Below are 17,696 nucleotides of genomic sequence, written 5' to 3'. Positions count from 1 at the left end.
AATGTATGAGTAGCTGTGATTGGCCGTCTGAAGCATGTGACCAAGTCTTTATAAGTTCGAGGCAGCCGCAGCGGCGTCATTCTGCTGCTTAGCTCAGGGACAGAGCACACATACGTGCTGGCTGCTGATTAGGGAAAGACAGGCAGGGAAAACAAATTGGTGTCCGGATAGAATTTAGGGTCAGGTCGGAGTGTTTAGGCAGGGCGAGTTGTAGGCATTTTAGGGATAGAGTCTGCTGAATTATAGGGTCAGTGTGTTCTACAAACTACAATCGATATTGCTGTGTGGTGTGGGATAGGAGATAGGCAGGTGTCAGTGATCCACATCCATTTTTCTGTGTGTGGGCTGCAGTGAACACAATCTTTTTGGGGTGCAGTGAACACAATCCTTTTGGGGTGCAGTGAACAAAATCTTTGTGGGGTACAGTGAACACAATCTTTGTGGGGTGCAGTGAAGACAATCCTTGTGGGGGTGCAGTGAAGACAATCCTTGTGGGGTACAGTGAACACAATCTTTGTGGGGTGCAGTGAAGACAATCCTTTTGGGGTGCAGTGAACACAATCTTTGTGGGGTGCAGTGAACAAAATCTTTGTGGGGTACAGTGAACACAATCTTTGTGGGGTACAGTGAACACAATCTTTGTGGGGTGCAGTGAAGACAATCCTTGTGGGGTGCAGTGAAGACAATCCTTGTGGGGTGCAGTGAACAAAATCTTTGGGGGGTACAGTGAACACAATCTTTGTGGGGTACAGTGAACACAATCTTTGTGGGGTGCAGTGAAGACAATCATTGTGGGGTGCAGTGAAGACAATCCTTGTGGGGTGCAGTGAACAAAATCTTTGGGGGGTACAGTGAACACAATCTTTGTGGGGTACAGTGAACACAATCTTTGTGGGGTGCAGTGAAGACAATCCTTTTGGGGTGCAGTGAACACAATCTTTGTGGGGTACAGTGAACACAATCTTTGTGGGGTGCAGTGAAGACAATCCTTGTGGGGTGCAGTGAAGACAATCCTTGTGGGGTACAGTGAACACAATCTTTGTGGGGTGCAGTGAAGACAATCCTTTTGGGGTGCAGTGAACACAATCTTTGTGGGGTGCAGTGAACAAAATCTTTGTGGGGTACAGTGAACACAATCTTTGTGGGGTACAGTGAACACAATCTTTGTGGGGTGCAGTGAAGACAATCCTTGTGGGGTGCAGTGAACAAAATCTTTGGGGGGTACAGTGAACACAATCTTTGTGGGGTACAGTGAACACAATCTTTGTGGGGTGCAGTGAAGACAATCCTTGTGGGGTACAGTGAACACAATCCTTGTGGGGTACAGTGAACACAATCTTTGTGGGGTGCAGTGAAGACGATCCTTTTAGGGTGCAGTGAACACAATCTTTGTGGGGTGCAGTGAACAAAATCTTTGTGGGGTACAGTGAACACAATCTTTGTGGGGTACAGTGAACACAATCTTTGTGGGGTGCAGTGAAGACAATCCTTGTGGGGTGCAGTGAACAAAATCTTTGGGGGGTACAGTGAACACAATCTTTGTGGGGTACAGTGAACACAATCTTTGTGGGGTGCAGTGAAGACAATCCTTGTGGGGTACAGTGAACACAATCTTTGTGGGGTGCAGTGAAGACAATCTTTTTGGGGTGCAGTGAACAAAATCTTTGTGGGGTACAGTGAACACAATCTTTGTGGGGTACAGTGAACAAAATCTTTGTGGGGTACAGTGAACACAATCTTTGTGGGGTGCAGTGAAGACAATCCTTGTGGGGTGCAGTGAAGACAATCCTTGTGGGGTGCAGTAAAGACAATCCTTGTGGGGTGCAGTGAACAAAATCTTTGTGGGGTGCAGTGAAGACAATCCTTGTGGGGTGCAGTGAAGACAATCCTTGTGGGGTGCAGTGAACAAAATCTTTGTGGGGTACAGTGAACACAATCTTTGTGGGGTGAAGTGAACAAAATCTTTGGGGGGTACAGTGAACACAATCTTTGTGGATTACAGTGAACACAATCTTTGTGGGGTGCAGTGAAGACAATCCTTTTGGGGTGCAGTGAACACAATCTTTGTGGGGTACAGTGAACACAATCTCATACTTCTGAAGATTTGAGGGTGCTGCCTGTTTCATCCTCCTCCTCCTCATCCATCATTTTAGGGGTACAAACAATAGTAATTGGGGCCTAGTGTGCTTCTGTACGTGTGAAAAACATACACTTTTTTTGATCATATTTCCTATTCCGCTATTCAATAAAAACCTTTGGGGATCAATTAAATTGCGGGATAGTCTGTGTCGGTACGTGTGAGATCCACCTTTCCAAGTTTTTGGGGTTCATCTCATACTTCTGAAGCTTTGAGGGTGCTGCCTGTTCCATACTCCTCCTCCTCCTCCTCCTCCATCCTTTTAGGTGTACAAACAATAGTAATTGGGGCCTAGTGTGCTTCTGTACGTGTGAGATACATACACTTTTTTTGATCATATTTCCTATTCCGCTATTCAATAAAAACCTTTGGGGATCAATTAAATTGCGGAATAGTCTGTGTCGGTACGTGTGAGATCCACCTTTCCAAGTTTTTGGAGTTCATCTCATACTTCTGAAGCTTTGAGGGTGCTGCCTGTTCCATACTCCTCCTCCTCCTCATCCATCCTTTTAGGTGTACAAACAATAGTAATTGGGGCCTAGTGTGCTTCTGTGTGTGTGAGATACATACACTTTTTTTGATCATATTTCCTATTCCGCTATTCAATAAAAACCTTTGGGGATCAATTAAATTGCGGAATAGTCTGTGTCGGTACGTGTGAGATCCACCTTTCCAAGTTTTTGGGGTTCATCTCATACTTCTGAAGCTTTGAGGGTGCTGCCTGTTCCATACTCCTCCTCCTCCTCCATCCTTTTAGGTGTACAAACAATAGTAATTGGGGCCTAGTGTGCTTCTGTACGTGTGAGATACATACACTTATTTTGATCATATTTCCTATTCCGCTATTCAATAAAAACCTTTGGGGATCAATTAAATTGCGGAATAGTCTGTGTCGGTACGTGTGAGATCCACCTTTCCAAGTTTTTGGGGTTCATCTCATACTTCTGAAGCTTTGAGGGTGCTGCCTGTTCCATACTCCTCCTCCTCCTCCTCCATCCTTTTAGGTGTACAAACAATAGTAATTGGGGCCTAGTGTGCTTCTGTACGTGTGAGATACATACACTTTTTTTGATCATATTTCCTATTCCGCTATTCAATAAAAACCTTTGGGGATCAATTAAATTGCGGAATAGTCTGTGTCGGTACGTGTGAGATCCACCTTTCCAAGTTTTTGGGGTTCATCTCATACTTCTGAAGCTTTGAGGGTGCTGCCTGTTCCATACTCCTCCTCCTCCTCCTCCATCCTTTTAGGTGTACAAACAATAGTAATTGGGGCCTAGTGTGCTTCTGTACGTGTGAGATACATACACTTTTTTTGATCATATTTCCCATTCCGCTATTCAATAAAAACCTTTGGGGATCAATTAAATTGCGGAATAGTCTGTGTCGGTACGTGTGAGATCCACCTTTCCAAGTTTTTGAGGCTCATCTCATACTTCTGAAGATTTGAGGGTGCTGCCTGTTCCATACTCCTCTTCCTCATCCTCCCTTTAGGGTAGGAAAAAATGTAATATGGGCCTAGTCTGTGTTTGTACGTGTGAGATACACAGTTTTTTATCCTATTCCGCTATTCAATACACACCCTTTTGGTGTAAAAAACATTAAATTGCGGCATAGTTTGCATATTTGACTGTGAGATACACCCGTGCGATACTGTTGTTCTTTTGTTCTGCTATTCAATAAAGACCTTTCTAGGGCAAGATCTTAAATTTCAGAAATATGAGGAGAACGTCAAATAGGGGCCGTGGCCGGGGTCGTGGTGCTGCTGCTAGAGCTCCTGTTGCAAGGAGAGGACGTGGTCGATCTGTGCCAGCTACACGCACAAGTGAAACACCTTCCTCAAGTGTGAGTAGGCGACAGAACCTGCAGCAGTATTTGGTAGGGCATCATACGCCTCTAGAAGTGATGAGGCCAGAACACAGAGAGGCGATAGTAGATTGGTTTGCTGCTGACAGTGCCTCCAGTTCCTTCACATTGTCTCCCACCCAGTCTACTGCAGAAAGGTCAGAGTTGGCACCTGCAGCCAATGTCCAACCGTCTTTCACCTCACCCCCTTGCAAATCAGGCAGTCAGTCTGAGCCCCAAGCCATACAGCAGTCTCTTATTCTTTTTGAGGACTCTGTCAGCAGGGTTTCCCAGGGCCATCCACCTAGCCCTGCCCCAGAAGTGGAAGAGATTGAGTGCAGCGATGCCCAACCACTTATTTCTCAAGATGAGTACATGGAAGGACCATCACAGCACGTCTCCGATGATGACGAAACGCAGGTGCCAACTGCTGCGGCGTTCAGCATTGTGGAGACCGACAGGGAGGGCAGGGGTGAAGACTGGGTGGAAGATGATGTGGAGGACGATGAGGTCCTCGACCCCACATGGAATGAAGGTCATGCAGGTGACCTGAGTATTTTGGAGGAAGAGGCGGTGGTCGCACAGAGCCACCAGCACAGCAGAAGAGGGAGCAGGGTGCAGAAGCGGAGCGGCCGTGCCCTAGACACTACGCCTGCTACTGCCCAACGCAGCAAGGGAACGAGCGCACCAAAGTCAGCTCAAAAGAGTTCTCTAGCGTGGAAGTTCTTTAGAAAATATGCTGATGACAGGACACGAGTGGTTTGCACCCTGTGCAATCAGAGCCTGAAGCGAGGCATAAACCTTCTCAACCTGAGCACAACCTGCATGATCAGGCATCTAAGTGCAAAGCACGAGCTGCAGTGGAGTACACACCTTCAAAACCAAGAAACGTCTCTGGCTCATCCTGCTTCCTCTTCTGCTGCAGTCTCGGCCGCTCCAGCCACCTCTGTAGTCATACCGGCACCTGCCACCCCGCAAACAGACGATCTGTCAGCAACACCACCACCTGGGTCACCAACAACCATCTCCACAATGTCCCGTGGAAGTGTTCAGCTTTCCATCTCCCAAACACTTGAGAGGAAGAGGAAGTACCCCCCTACCCACCCGCGATCCCTGGCCCTGAATGCCAGCATTTCACAATTATTGGCCTTTGAAATGCTGTCATTCCGTCTGGTGGAGACGCCCAGTTTTAAAAAGCTTATGTCGGTGGCTGTCCCACAGTACGTCGTGCCCAGCCGCCACTACTTTTCCAGGCAAGTCAGCCCTTCCCTGCACAACCAAGTGGGGGAAAAAATCAGGTGTGCACTGCGCAACGCCATCTGTGCCAAGGTCCACCTAACTACCGATACGTGGACCAGTAAGCACGGTCAGGGGCGTTATATCTCCCTAACGGAACACCTGGTAAATGCAGTGGCGGATGGGCCTGAGGCGGATAGCAATTTGGCGCATGTCCTTCCACCACCGAGGATTGCAGGGCGCTTCAGTTTGCCTCCTGTTCCTAACTCATCCTACTCCGCTACCTCATCCTCTACCGCCTCCTCATCCGGACAGCGTAATACCTTCACCACCAACTTCAGCACGGCCAGGGCTAAACGACAGCAGGCAGTTTTACAACTTGCCTGTTTGGGGGACAAACCACACACCGCGCAGGAGTTGTGGAGGAGCATGGAACAGCAGACAAATGAGTGGTTGCTGCCAGCGAGCCTCAAGCCCGGCCTGGTGGTGTGCGATAATGGGCGAAATCTCATAGCAGCTCTGGGCCTAGCCGGTTTGACGCACATCCCTTGCCTGGCGCATGTGCTGAATTCGGTGGTGCAGAGGTTCCTTAAAAACTACCCCGATATGTCAGAGCTGCTGCAGAAAGTGCGGGCCGTCTGTGCGCACTTTCGGCGTTCTCACCCTGCTGCTGCTCGCCTGGCAGCGCTGCAGCGTAACTTCGGCCTTCCCGCTCACCGCCTCATATGTGACGTGCCCACAAGGTGGAACTCCACCTTGCACATGCTGCAAAGACTGTGCGAGCAGCAGCAGGCCATAGTGGAGTTTCAGCTGCAGCACGCACGCGTGAGTCGCTCTGCGGAACAGCACCACTTCACCACCAATAACTGGGCCTCCATGCGAGACCTGTGTGCCTTGTTACGCTGTTTTGAGTACTCCACCAACATGGCCAGTGGCAATGACGCCGTTCTCAGCTTAACTATCCCACTTCTATGCCTCCTTGAAAAAACAATTCGGGCGATGATGGAAGAGGATGTGGCACAGGATGAGGAGGAGGAGGAGGAGGATGAAGAGGTAACATTTCAAAGGCTTTCAGGGCAGTCATTCGCAAGGGGCTCCGAGGGTGGGTTCCTGCACACACAAATGCCAGGGACACAATTGTCCAGCAGGGGCACAGTTCTGGAGGATGAGGAGGAGCTGGAGGAGGAGCTGGAGGAGGAGATGGAACCATGTTCACAGCAGGGTGGCACCCAGGCCAGCTCATGGCCATCACTGGTGCGTGGCTGGGGGGATACAGAGGACATGGACGATACACCTCCCACAGAGGACAGCCTTTCGTCGCCTCTGGGCAGCCTGGCACACATGAGCGATTACATGCTGCAGTGTCTCCACAACGACCGCCGAGTTGCCCACATTCTAACTTGTGCTGATTACTGGGTGGCCACGCTGCTGGATCCCCGTTACAAGGACAACGTACCGTCCTTAATTCACTCACTGGAGCGCGATCGCAAGATGCGCGAGTACAAGCGCACGCTGGTAGATGCGATGCTGCTGGCATTCCCATCTGACAGCGGGGCCACAGTGGAAGCACAAGGCAGAGGAGGAGGAGGAGGAGGAGGAGGTCGCCAATGCAACCAGGGCACCGCCAGCACCTCAGAAGGCAGGGTTAGCATGGCCGAAATGTGGAAAAGCTTTGTCAGCACGCCACAACAAACAGCAGCACCAGCAGCTCAGATGGAACGTCTTAGCAGGAGGCAGCATTTTACCAACATGGTGGAGCAGTATGTGTGCACACGCCTACATGTAGTGAATGAGGGGTCTGCCCCCTTCAACTTCTGGGTCTCCAAATTGGGCACATGGCCTGAGTTTGCCCTTTACGCCTTGGAGGTGCTGGCGTGCCCTGCAGCCAGTGTATTATCTGAACGGGTATTTAGCACGGCTGGGGGCGTTATAACAGACAAGCGCAGCCGCCTGTCCAGAGACAATGTGGACAAGCTCACGTTCATTAAAATGAACCAGGCATGGATCCCACGGGACTTTTCCGTACCTTGTGCAGAATAGCAATGGATACCGACCTTACCCACCCATTGTTCCATTTTTGCTCTTTCTCACTCTTTTGGGGTGTACCCTCATTTAAAATTTGTGAAAAGAAGCAGTGTTGGCTACCTCGTCCTCCTCCTCCTCCACCGCCGCTTCCACCTACACCGCCCATAGGTGTGCGCAGCCTATTGCATTAGGGTGTGCACCCCAAAGTTGAAATACACATGCATGTGTTTGCCTACATGTACATGGCCCCGATACATTACTCTCCCTGCTGGCAAAGAGAAATAGAGCAGAGCAGGTGCGAGGGAGATCTTTCCCATCTCCTCACTGGCAAACAGAGCGATAATGCTATGTGCCCTAGGTGATTAGGGTGTGCCCAGGTACACCCGGCACACCCTGTGCGCACGCCTATGACACCGCCACATCCACCACCACCTCAACCTCCCTCCTACTCCATATGGGCCTCGTCCTTCAGAGATGAAGAACATTGTTTTATTTTTCTGTTTTTTTTTTTGTTGTTTTAAGTTATTTCCCTATCCACATTTGTTTGCAGAGCACTTGCCATGCTCTTAACTACGTTTTGTTGCCATTTGCAGCACTCTAGCCCTTTCCATTGGTGTTTTAGAGCCATTTTAGTGCCTTAAAGTTCGGGTCCCCATTGACTTCAATGGGGTTCGGTGTCCGGGAAAAGTTCGGTAAAAGTCCGGGACACGGACCCGGACTTTTTTTTAAAGTTCGGCCGAACCCGTCGAACACGGACATCTAGGTGTCCGCTCAACCCTAGTGATAACTATTAAATCTGAATTAAAATGTGGCAAATTTTCTCAATTTACCTTTGTGTGAATCTAGGAATGGGAGGGTGGCTCAGCAGGCTGTCTGGACTTATTATTATCATAGGAGGGGGGGACATCCCTAATAGCAGAGTGGGCAGTGGCATCCTTCCCTGTCCTGGATGAGGCCAGAACTACTACAAGGACTTCTCATCATGCCACTAGCCCATAACCATGATGGAACCAACTTATACCAGGCCGCTCTCTGTGTGCCATTTTCTATTAATAAATATATAGTGCCAGGCTAGCAGCCTGCTTAGCAGTGTACACAATATAAGACAGTGCAGGCCAGGCCAATTACATCGTACACAGGTAAAGTGCTATGTTAAGTTAGCATAGCAGTACTTTACCTGATGTACAATGTCATTGGCCTGGCCTGCACTGTCTTATATTGTGTACACTGCTAAGCAGGCTGCTAGCCTAGCACTATATATTTATTAATAGTAAATGGTTATGGCACACAGTGGCCTGGTATAAGATGGTTCCCATTCCCAATTCCAACATCATGGTTCTGGTGGCTGCACTGGCTGGCATGATGAGAATATCTCCAGGACTCAGAGACTGGCTGGCTGCTGCTGGCTTGGAGCCTTGGAGGACTCGGAGGAAGAGGTGTCCTGGGCTGGCCTGGTCAGACTCAGACAGACTCTCTCTGACTGTCTGAGTCTGCTCTGCACTGCACTCTGCATTGCTAACAATGTGGTGTGACTTCTCTTGCGATTTGGAACTGTCAAATCCCATGACAAATCACACTGGTGTGAAAGGGGGCTTAGGACACAACTTCATTCAGGAACTAGTGGGGTGTCCACAAGCAGTACCCATGAGGGGTAGGCAAAAGCCAACAGCAAATTAAAATTACCAATCCCACAAAGGGTGAATCACACCACTGCCAGGCAAAACCTGGTAGCCTTTGATGCAGACACGTTGGTTTTAAAAAACTCAGTGCTATTTAAGATTGCAATTGGTCTCAAGATCAAACTTTGTGGAATGACCAGTCCTCTTTAGTGTATCAGAGATGTTGCATTGGCTAAACCTCACAAATTCAGTAACGAATGGCCCACAAGGGCACCACTACGGAGGCACTGCACATTAAAACTTGCAAACCAGCAGGGGTAAAATACCACAGGTGTACCCCAGCCATCTGACCAGTGGAACTCAGAATAGTTGAGAATGATAGTTGAAAATGAGGTCCAGCTTACCACAGCACTGCTCAGTGTGCTGTGACCTCGACCATGAGGGGTGGTAAAGTGGTGCTTGTAGTCTAACAGCAGTAGCATCAGCAATCCACGGTTGCTGGATACATGTACAGAAAACAAGCTCTCTTTTTAAACAGCAGGAAACAGTCGAAATTTAAGATGGCAAAAATGTCCTCCACAAAAAATGGCTGCTGCATAACACAGCTAGGCAATTAATTCAAATGGAGCAGGCTACAACAAAATGTGGACCGTGATTCGCCTTTTTGAGATAGAATAGCTAAAAAAAAAAAAAAGTGTCCATTTCCACCTTATTTAGTTTTACAGAAGAACACACGCCTGCTAAGGACAGACATTTTTATGGAGCAGCACAGCATCCTGTACCAGTATGCCAGATGTCTGCTCCCATTCTGTACTGAACAGAAAACAAAAGTGGCAGTGATGACCTGAGCTACCGAGCAGACCATTTTTCCTAGTTCCCCAAGTTACCTAACTCAGGGATTTCGGGCAGCTTCCAAGACAGGGGCCTGGAGCTCTGCAGACTGGAGATTAATAACTTATCTGCAAAAAGTTCCCCCACCGCCGCACGGACACGACTCCGCAGTCTCGGACCCCCGCACACAGACAGGAGGAGAGAGTCACTGAGTCTGGTCTGACTGAGGCAGCATAGCATTTAATAACTTACCTGAGAGACTGTCACTGCTGCCTGGCATGCTGCTGCTCTCTGCGGCGCTGCTGATGGGATTCGGGAGTCGGCCAGTCGGGACTGAGTGGAGACGAGACGTCCTCTTCTCTTCTTCCTCCTCAATCGCCACGCACGCCGGCCCGCTGCTCCTCCTCTCTGACCGTCTGATGGCGGGCGGGAAGGTGACGTGACGCCGGGACGGTGAGTGACTGACGCATGCACCGCCCCCACGCCACATCAGTCACCCGGGATGTCCTGTATGATTGGTCCAGGCTGGAGTCTGGACCAATCACAGCCAGGACAGCACTTGAGTGGGGAGTGTCTGGGCGCATTGCTCTGCACCCCGATGACAGCCAGAAGGCCGCCAATCGGCACCTCAGCATTTGCGCACGTGGGGTGCAAACCCCCCCCCCTATAGCCACGAGTAGGTCCATAATTTCTTTTTTTATTTATTTATTTTTCTGTGCACAGATTGGGGGGGTGGCGCCCCTGCGCCCCCTATAAACCGGCCGCCACTTTTTGTGAACTAAAAACAGCCCAGAGCAAGTAAAATAAAATCACTGCTGCTGTCATGTAATGTCTGTAGATTAATTTAGTCCAACCTGTCCACTATAAACAGATAGATTTCACAAGTGAAAACAGTGAACCTGTATCCACTCATCGTAACTTAGTAGTGCCATTGTTATCCCCTTAGTCAACTATATGAAAGAGAAGTATAATAACTTGCACACAAGAGTTTGCTCTGCACAATGGCATTCTAATACGGACACTATGTTTGAGCATGTAGCACCACGTGTCCTAAAATCAACTTGTCTATGGACAGGTCATTTCAGCCAAGAGAAGACACTACAAGTAGGTTAAGTGTATTTCTTAGCAAACAAAAGCATTATTAAATCCATGTGAGCATGATTCTAGATAACAAATGGTGTATGCAGTTATAAAATGTATGGTACATACAGTGTATCACTAAATAAAAATAATTGTAACTTTTGTAGGTCCATCATGTTATCGTTCTACCCTGTATCTGAACTAGCTGAGTAAACTGAAAGTAGAACACATTTCCTTTAGCCAAAGACACAACAAACTGATTGGTGCTAACGGCAAAAAAAAAGTGTATAATGTTTACAACATAGTTTTAAAAATAAAAAATTAAAAGGTATTGTATATTGTGGCAGTGCTTTACCAGGCAATGGTGTCAAAAGAGCTAATGACCCAGAATTTTCATCCAGGCAATTTGAGGGGTTCTGGGGAACTTGTGTCATTCAGAGGAAACTGACTTTTGAGTTTCCTCATACATAGGTAAAACCTAGTTTGGGCCCCGGAGAAATGAAATCCCGAATCCTGAATTTGTGTTTTGAAAACCACCCTCAAACGAATTGGGCAGGTGAGTGATGGGCTTTTAGGAGAGACCTGACCAGGGTTCTGCTCTCCATCCTGACAGACAGAGGAGGTTTCTGCCCAGAAGTCAGGGGAGCTCCAGCTACGCAGGACAGGTGAGAGCCAGAGCAGCAAGGGGCTTCTAGGTATGTGCATAAAGTGGTGTATGAAGATGGTTTATAAGAGACAGACGAAAGGCCTATAAAGAGTAACGCCAGAGTGCTAAAGGTGTAACCCAGGAGGCCAAATGTCATCTGTTTTGTTTGATGGAAGAGCAATGTTGAATACCCCTATGAAGGAATCTCATGTTTTGTGTTTTCTGAACTTTCATTTAAAAAAATTGGGCAAGAAATGTCCTTAATAAGAAGAACGTGAGTGGCTGGGTCCTTAAAGCTTTATCACTTGAAGCTAGTTCTCACAATATCTCTTTCAATATTTTTAATTAACAATAAAAAAATGATTTACAATAATTAGAGCCACCCGTCATGTACCTGGCAGGAGACTGAATTTACAAGATTGGCCTTTCTTGTATCTCCAGCACAGGCCCCTCTAAAGGTGGAACAGATAGTGCCAAGAGACAGGAGGAACACGAGCATTGGCAGGTGTTGCAACAGGAGATGCAGGCTTGAGAAGTCAGACAGGAAATCAGGCAGGGAACAGATGTGATGCACGCTGCACCAGCCGAGGTTGAAGGGGTACTCCACAAGTACTCTAGGTTCTGCAAGCGTGGCTTGTCGAAGCTCTCAGCAGGCTTTAGGCAGGAACACACTGCCATGACTGGAGTGGGTATAAAGGACAGCTGAAGTAGCCACTCAGAAGTGGTATGAAGCCAAGTTAGAAGCAGGAGCAAGGTCACAGAGGTAGCTGAGGTCAGTAGCAGGCAGGCAAGGAGGTACAGAAGTGTAGGCGGAAGCATGGTCAGGAACAAAGTCAGAAACAGGTGGGCACTGGGCAGAGGTACAAGCATAATCCAGAATAAGGTCAGTAACAAGCCGGGTCTACAACAGAAGTCAGATACAGGATACACTCAGGACACAGGGAAAGCTGAAGAGTAGTCAGCACTGACAGTGAGCAAGATCATTCCTTAACCACTTCCATACCGAGTCATGTAAAATGACGTCGGCAAAGTGGTTGTCTAGATCCGGGCCGCCGTCATATGACGTCGGCCCGTTCTAGCTGCTACTGCGCGCCCCCGGCAGCGCGCAGCGGCGCAATCAGGGATGAGGCTCGTCCCTCGGACATAGCCCATCACTGATCAAGGTAAACAGCCAATAGAAATTGGCTGTTTACCACGTGATCGGCTGTGTCAATCACAGCCGATCACATGAGCGGCTCCAGCACGAGCCGCTCGTTCTCTCTGCAATGCGCGCCCCCGGGGGCGCGCAGAGCAGCGATCGGGGACGAGGCTCGTCCCTCGGACAGACTCGATCCCCGATCTAGGTAAAGAGCCAATGAAATTGGCTCTTTACCACGTGACCGGCTGTGTCCAATCACAGCCGGTCACAAATGTCAACAGAGAACACGGTAACTAGCTGTCACCGTGTTCTCCTCCTCACACACTGATCCTGTGTGAGGAGATTGTGGTAACAGCTAGTTACCAACTACAGTGCACCCTAAACACACTGATTGCCCCCCCCCCAATAAAGAGCACCTGTCACTAGCCCATCAAAGTACCCGAGTACCTGTCATCAGGTACTCAGATGACAGGTACTCGGGTACTCTGATGGGCTGGTGACAGGTATTCGGGTACTCTGATGACAGGTACTCAGGTACTCTGATGACGGATACTCTGATGACAGGTACTCGGGTACTCTGATGACAGGTACTCGGGTACTCTGACGGGTACTCGGGTACTCTGATGACAGGTACTCGGGTACTCTGATGACGGGTACTCGGGTACTCTGATGACAGGTACTCGGGTACTCTGATGACGGGTACTCGGGTACTCTGATGACAGGTACTCGGGTACTCTGATGACGGGTACTCGGGTACTCTGATGACAGGTACTTGAGTACTCTGATGACGGGTACTCGGGTACTCTGATGACGGGTACTCGGGTACTCTGACAGGTACTCGGGTACTCTGATGACAGGTACTCGGGTACTCTGATGACGGGTACTCGGGTACTCTGATGACAGGTACTCGGGTACTCTGATGACAGGTACTCGGGTACTTTGAGTACCTGTCAACGGAGTACCCGTCATCAGAGTACCTGAGTACCTGTCACCTACCCATCAGAGTACTCGAGTACCTTCCACCTGCTCATCAGAGTACCTGACGCCTGAAGTACCCAAGTACTTGCCGCCTGCTCATCAGTACCCATCACTACTCATCAGTACTCATCAGTACCTATCACGTATCAGTACTGATCATCAGTACCCATCAGTACAGTATCACCTATCACCTATCAGTCAGTGAGTACTACTCATCAGTACCTATCACCTGCCTGTCACCTGCCCATCAGAGTACCCGAGTACCTGTCACCTGCCTATCGGAGTACCCGAGTACCTGCCACCTGCTCATCAGTACCAGAGTACCTGTCACCTGCCCAACAAAGTACCCGAGTACCTGTCACCCTTCATACAGCCACCATGTCCAAGTCCAAAAAGGTTTATATACGTCGTCCATTTAAACCTAAATACCGGTGTTATGGCAGCAGATAGCTGCCATAACCCTGGTATTTTTTTAAACGGTGGACGGTTGGCTTTCCGATAAGGGTGGTCCCAGCGGCGGATTCACAGTGGGATCACCCTTCCGGGATGGCGGAAGAGGCGCCCCCCACCCCTCCCGACTCGTTCCGGTCCTTTTCCCCGCTTACCGGACCCGCCGGCAGCGGGGAAAACGATCCGGTCCCGAATCCTCACAGACAGGATGTCGAGTGAGGGCAAGCTTGCCCTCACTTGACTCTATGGTCTTGGAGGACCGGAGCTACGGAAAATGTTGTTGCCTAGCAACCGGTTTAAAGGTCCTTTTTTTTTTTTTTTTCATTTTATATTATAATTATTTTTTTTTTTTTTTCTTTTAGTGTACTTGTGAGATCTGAGGACTTTTTGACCCCAGATCTCACAAAAAAGAGGTCCTGTCGTGCCTATTTCTATTACGAGGAATATTTACATTTCTTTTAATAGAAATAAAAATGATCAATTTTTTTTTTTTTTAAACGGTGTAAAAATAAAAAATAATAAATAAAATAAATAGTAAAAAAAAAAAAAAATTAAAGCGCCCTGTCCCCGTTAGCTTGCGCGCAGAAGCGAATGCATACAGAAATCCCGCCCACATATGTAAACGGTGTTCAAACCACACATGTGAGGTATCGCCGCGATCGTTAGAGCAAGGGGAATAACTTGAGCCCTAGACCTCCTCTGTAACTCAAAGATGGCAACCTGTAGAAATTTTTAAATTGTCGCCTATGGGGATTTTTAAGTTCCAAAGTTTGTCACCATTCCGTGAGCGTGCGCAATTTTGAAACATGACATGTTGGATATCTATTTACTCGGCGTAACATTATCTTTCACATTATGGAAAAAAATTGGGCTAACTTTACTGGTTTCTTATTTTTTAATTAAAAAAAGTGAATTTTTTCCAAAAAAATTGCGTTTGGAAGACCGCTACGCAAATACGGTGTGATAAAAAATATTGCAATAATCTCCATTTTATTCTCTAGGGTCTCTGCTAAAAAAAAATATATAATGTTTGGGGGTTCTTAGCAGTTTTCTAGCAAAACAACTGATTTTAGCTTGTAAACACCAAATGTCAAAAATAGGCCTAGGCAAGTGGCTAGGATGCATGATGATGCTCCTTGGATGTTAGGCCCCTCTATATGGCTAGGCTGTGAAAAAGTCTCACACATGCGGTATTGCCATACTCAGGAGGAGTGGCAGAATGTATTTTGGGGTGTCATTTTTGCTGTGTACATGCTATGTGTTAGGAATATCCTATAAATTGACAACTTTGTGTAAAAAAAAAAAAGTTTTCATTTTTTTCCCACATTTTCCAAAAACCTGTGGAAAAAAATGATATGTTCAAACGACCCATATTGCCTCATAGAATATACGTTGGAGTGTTTGCTTTCCAAAACGGGGTCATTTTGTGGACTTTTCCATTGTATTGGTGCTCTAGGGCCTTGAAAAGTGTGATAGGTAGTAAGAAAGTTTTATGTGTATTTATGCTCCTAGAACGCCTGAATGTGCTTCTTGGACGTGGAGTCTCTTTTTGTGGCCAGGCTGTGTAAAAGTCTCACACATGTGGTATCGCCATACTCGGAAAGAGTAGCAGAATGTATTTTTGGGTGTAATTTTTGCTGTGTACATGCTATGTGTTAGAAATAGCTTATAAATTGACAACTTTGTGGGAAAAAAAAGAAAAAAAAAATGTTTTCTTCATTTTCCCAAGAATTGTGGGAAAAAATTACAACTTCAAAAAACTCACCATGCCTCTTACTAAATACGTTGGACTGTCTACTTTACAAAAAGGGGTCATTTGGTCGGTATTTGTACTGTCCTGACATTTCAGGGCCTCAAGAAAGGAGATAGGCAGTCAGTACATCTGGTGTGATCAATTTTCAGTAATTGGTACCATAGCTTCTAGACTCAATAACTTTCACACAGACTAAATAATATACACTAATTTGGGTTAATTTTACCAGAGACATGTAGCAGTATACATTTTGGCCCAAATGTATGAAGAAAAATTTATTTTTTGCAAAATTTCATAATTGAAACTAAAAAAAAGTGTTTTTTTTTTCAAAATTTTTGCTCTTTTTTTGCATATATCACGAAAAAAAAAACCCCAGTTGTGATCAAATACCACCAAAAGAAAGCTCTATTTGTGTGAAAAAAATGATAAAAATTTTGTTTGGTTATAGTGTAGCATGACTGAGCAATTGTCATTCAAAGTGTGAGAGTGCTGAAAGCTGAAAATTGGTCTGGGCAGGAAGGGTGTCTAACTGCTCTGTATGGAAGCGGTTAAATAGCCCATCTGGTGCCAAAAACTATGGGAACACTCCCGCGTGTTTGCACACATGCGAGCGCAGTGGCATTTCTTTGAGCAATGTGCCTATGCTCATTTCTAATAGCAATGCTATTCCCTACTGGAATTCCCTCTTATACTACCGCAAGTGACACTCTCACATTATGTGGGGGGGGGGGGGCACAATGTTTGCAATTGACATTGGAGCACTGCCTCTTGTCAGCAGGCTAAAGGAAGGAACAAAATGCAAGTGCTCCTCTGTCAATCAATAACCTTGACCCACTCTTACATCATAAGAATCATGTTTCGTGGAAAGCTGTTGGAGATCACAGTTTCCTGATGATGATTTTGGGACATGCACAGAGTCTCAGCAGAGAACACTGGTAACGCTAGCAATAGTATTGCCACTCTGAGTAGGGCATTCTGTGGAGCTGGTAGGATCAGCAGGTAATTATAAATATACAATAGACTTTTAACAGAAGTGAACAGCAAACATATTCATACATTAACATTTTGCAAATTATATTGATTTTTCTATGGTCAAGGTTTATTGACACTTTAACTAAAGCTAATGCTATGGAATGATTGCCTTTCCTTCTCAGTGAGATAGATGTCACCTTAGTTGCTACATCATGCCTTAAAATCCCCAAATCTACATAGATAATAATACTAAAAAAAAAAAAAATGAAATGTACAGTATTTCACAATATATTCAGCGTAATGATGCATAATCTATTCTTGGACAGAGCTTGCAAATACAGTCTATCCTATATGTGCTTAAAGCTACTTATACAAGGTGAGGCACTTAACAAATGAGCTCCATTTTAACTTTTAAATGTATTTCTCTTCTCTTGCTGTAAAATCTCTTCATTAGCAATAACAGGTATTTGCAGAAACATGCTGATACAGACTCTAATGGGTGCAGAAGAAGAGAATTTAATATAATAACATATAAATCTGCCAGAGCAGAATGGGACAGGAGACTGTGCCAATTTATTACTGGGATTCATTAAAATAAATAAGACATTGAACAAATGATTGTAATAATACAATGAAATACAATAGGGTTTTCTGCCTGCAGCAGATAACATAAGCCCTGTGGTGCCCAAGCCAAAGGGTTATTTATTTTCAAGTGTAAATGTAACAACATGCAATCATATTCACCTTTACAATGTACCTAACCTAAATGCGTTGAAAGTATCACAAAATATATACAGTACATAGATTGCATCTCCAATAACCCTTCACACGTACATGTAGGAAATGGTGCACTGCTGTTATGGTGCATAACTGGGACACATTTTGACTAGATAAGTAGGTGTACTAACCAACAACATGAGATGATGGATACATATTGCTTACCTTTATTAAACAATTAAAAAGCTGACAGTCTGTGTGTTTTTGTT

General features: G+C 46.5%; 1 protein-coding gene across 1 annotated transcript in view; it reads left to right on the top strand.

Annotated features, from left to right (window-relative positions):
- The window catches only part of LOC309562215 (uncharacterized protein), a gene marked incomplete at both ends in the record, with an annotated part of 54,900 nt that overhangs the window by 14,163 nt on the left and 23,041 nt on the right, over nt 1-17,696 (top strand). The window lies entirely within an intron of this gene.

Source organism: Pelophylax lessonae, assembly GCF_965119305.1.
Source record: "Pelophylax lessonae genome assembly, chromosome: 8".
Classification (NCBI taxonomy): Eukaryota; Metazoa; Chordata; class Amphibia; order Anura; family Ranidae; genus Pelophylax; species Pelophylax lessonae.
Note: the sequence above shows the minus strand (reverse complement) of the source record. Positions and strands in the feature narration are given on the sequence as shown.